The sequence below is a fragment of the Gavialis gangeticus genome, unplaced genomic scaffold (assembly GCF_001723915.1).
Source record: "Gavialis gangeticus isolate Ggan-Ray unplaced genomic scaffold, GavGan_comp1, whole genome shotgun sequence".
NCBI lineage: Eukaryota > Metazoa > Chordata > Crocodylia > Gavialidae > Gavialis > Gavialis gangeticus.
Window position 1 is genome coordinate 8,183,758 of NW_017729013.1, and position 3,960 is coordinate 8,187,717.

The following is a 3,960-nucleotide window of genomic DNA, read 5'->3' on the forward strand; positions in this document are numbered from 1 at the left end:
ATCTATAAGCTGCCTCTACTTGGCCTAACAAGTTTTGATTGTTCCTGCCCTGCCAGGGTCTTCAACCCAGTCCCAGGGTCCTTAACTCAGTCTCAGGGTTTGTTTTCTTCTTGGGTTGTTCCTGCTGGCCCCGTTGGACTACAAAAGTCCTGTTCCCCATTGGAGTGCCAGGTTGGTACATTACTGGCATCTGACCTTTCTTCTACAGAGTCTAGTATTGACTACTAACAAAGACAATGTTAGACCAAAGAGATTAATTTTCTGTTCCAGTAAAATGTGGGATGTGATGAAAATCATTTCACTCTTCTGTTACCTGGAGTGTTGCAGCCATTTCACCTGTGCTGGCTCCCAAAATTTCCACTGGTCTTGGATATGCCGTTTTCAGTGCTGCTAAATGGTTTGATTTTCCAAACAAAGCAGAAACTTCTCCATTGCTGCTGATAGACAGGAAGGCTCACACAACAAATACCTTAGGTCAGGGGTCTCCACATGCCTTTGGTCCCTGCCAGGTTTCTCCAGTCACTTTTATATTGACTTCACATATCCAAGTGAGTTCTTTGTCTGGACTTCCGATGACCATTGCATGCCATGGGGCCAAACCCTGAAGCTCTCTCATCTCCTCAGTTTCCTTGGAGTGGGACAGCTCTCTTAGGCTCACTTCAGACACAAGGTCTACCTCCAAACTTCTTTGACTGTGGCAATCTCTCAGATACTTCAGCCTGGCTCTGGCAAAGAACTTGTTGGCATCTCCACCAGTTTTTCTTTAATCATTAAGCTCCAAACCCCCCACCCCTGTTGACACTCGTGCCCCTACCCGGAGTATCTGTGCAACTGTTAGCTGCTGAGGCCCTACTTAGGCACTAGGGTTACCTAGGCACAAGAGACTGACAGCCCCTTCCTCCCAGTTTAAGGAACAAGGCACATGGTACAGTATGATTCCATGGACCAGTGCTGTGATCAGATCGAACTGGGTGGCCCAACACTGGCACAGCTGCAGGAGCAGGGTGCTTCTACTCAAATGCCTTATGTAGCTGAATGACAGCTAACAGTAAAAGAGAGAAAAGAAGACAAAATAAGGACAAAAGAGAAAATGGGGTCCAGGTCTATGAAAGATTTGCTCAGCTCCACTAACTTCACTGGAGCTCCACCAATTTCCACCAAGTGAGAATCTGGCCCTCTTGTTTTCCAAACAATTCTGAAATCATATGAGCCAGCAGCACGATGCTGTAGCCAGTAGGGCAAATAATACTCTGGCATGCATCAATCAATGCATCTCCAGCAAAGCCAAGGAAGTGATTTTTCTGCTCTACTCAGCACTGGTGAGACTGCAGCTGGAGTGCTGCATCCAGTTCTGGGCACCATGCTTTAACAAGGATGTGGACAAGCTTGAGAGAGTCCAAAGAAGAGCCACCCATGTGATCAGAGTCTTTCATGGCAAGACATACAAGGAAAGGCTGAGAGATCTGGGACTCTTCAGCCTGAGGAAAAGAAGGCTGAGAGGTGACCTGGTAGCTGCTTACTGCTGCACTAGTGGTGTATATTAAGGGCTCAGTGAGCAACAGTTCATCAGGGCACCCAAGTGGAAAACCAGGAGTAATGGCCATGATCAATTCAGGCTCAACATTAGGAAAAACTTCTTCACAGTCAGGGTGTCCAGGCTGTGGAATAAGCTCCTTCCAGAGGTGGTGCAATCGCCTACCCTGGAAATCTTCAAGAGGAGGCTAGACAGTCACCTTGCTGGGGTCCCTTGACCCCAGTTGTCTTTCCTGCTTGGTGCAGGGCGCTGGACCCAATGATCTTCTGAGGTCCCTTCTATGAATCCATTGGCGTTGAAGCAGACATATAAGTGGGCTGTCTTAGATCATAGGGGCTGCAGACAAGAAGACAAAAAGTGGCAAGGCTACAGGTAAGAGCAGAAAAGAAACAAGTGATAAACAAGCAAAAGATGAAAAGGGAAGCAGCAAGACAATTCCTGTAGTTAAGGAGTTTCTGTTGGCCTATGTACAGTTAGCATTGATGTTTGTATACATATGCCTTGCACGCTAGCTTCCTCAGCCTTCAGCCTTCATTGACTTCAACACTGTGACGAAGTGCCAGATTGTTAGGATACTGCTCAGAGGGACAGAGTTGTTCTGCTGCCTCATCTGTGCAGCCAGACCAGAGAGGTCCTATTAGCTCCATTCAAGAACATAAGAAAGAGTCTCTATCAACCAAGAGGAAGGGTCAGGAGGCTCCACATACAAACATCCAGCTCAGAGGGAAGGTTAGAGGCTATCACAAGCTCAGGTCCTATCATGATTTATATTGCCAATAAAGGTGCACCTCAAGAACAGAGTAGAACTGGACAGTAACCGCACATGGTTTTTGTTTTGTATCTTAAGAATAGGATAAAAACGCTACCTGTTCACAGTCACGCAGTACAGTCCAACCACCTGGCCTCATCATGTCAACATTTTACAGGATGAGAACAAACTGGGATCATTGACTAGAAAACACTAGACTTCATTCATTTTGACCGTATCAAATTAAGAGGGGGGGAAAGGCAGGGAGTATTTTATACCCATGTTTATTCCCATATAAAAATCCTTGTTTGACTAAACCCCACCCAGGCACTTGCACACACCTGCATAAGTCTATAATTTTCCCCTATGAATCATCTAGACCATCAGATCACACCCAAGTTACCAGAATGCTAAGGAAGTGGCAAGCTCATTACACCAGTTTTCATCTTTTAATTTTAAAATAAAAGGCCTTTTATTGCCTCACTGAATCCACAATTATAGCAAAAAGTGACAGGCAGAGGAGCATTTAAAATTAATGAATTAAACACACCAAACAAAAGGGAGTACAGAGGAAATAACAGTCAGTGAGCAACTTCTTGAGGGGCTGTTTGGACCTGTTCTGTAGTGGATATAACTACTTCTTTTGGTATTTCAAATGCCAAGCAGCGAAATAGCATATTTAATCAAATCCAAGACAAGGTTTTTTCCCCAAATAAACATGGCGAGGGGAGAGCCTCTTCTTGGATTCAAGTACCAGCTTGAGGCAAGCGTCTTTTCAGCTCTGGCTTCTGCCCTAGGGCCAGAGCCGAGCTGTCATCTGCCGGGGGCTGGGATGGCTTGTGCAATGGGGGAGGGGGAGCAGAGCAGGCAGGGGTGTGGAGGAAGCCACACAATGGCAGTAGGGACACATGGGGGAGGCCGTACAGTGTGCATCTTGCAGAGAGCACAGGAGAGACTGTCCAGCTTGTCCCCCCCTTACTACCTGTCCTCCCCAGCCATTGCCTTCCCACCCCCGCACCTTACCTTCAGGCCTGGAGCTGCTGCCATTGCTTCTGCCTGGGCACACAGGGCTAAAGCCATGGCCACCACTACTGGCTGTCCCAGAGCCAGAGCCACCCATTAGGTACAGAAGGTAAGTGGCAGGAGGAGCATGAGGAGGGGGAGGCAGGTGGTGGGGGGCAGGCACAGACACAGGGGGTCAAAGAGAAGCAGGGCACGTTGCAGGGGGGGAACTCTTGGGGAGGGATAGGTGGCAGGGGGTCAGGCACAAGCACGGGGGGTGAATGGACAGGCAGCAGGGTGGGAAGACACAGTAAGCAGGGGGGCAGACAGAGACAGAGCAGTGGAGGGGGGTGCAAATTTAATATGACCCTCTAGTCATTAAATTCTATATATGGAAGATTATAACCAGTTTATCATTTTCCATGTATAGAATCTAATTGTGGGGGGAAGGGGTTAAATTCAGAGTCATTTTGGATTTGGGTAAATATGGCAGCTATGCAAAGCATAGGTATCAGCAGAGACAGACAAATGGGGGTTGTTTTACTTCTATCTCATCATGTACCAGGATTTGCTCCAGATTTAGCAGATGTGTCATATACCGCTTCTGAACTGATGGCACGTAATTTTAATGGATGGGCTTTCTAATCCCTAGAAACAGCCCCCCCCCCCCCCCCCC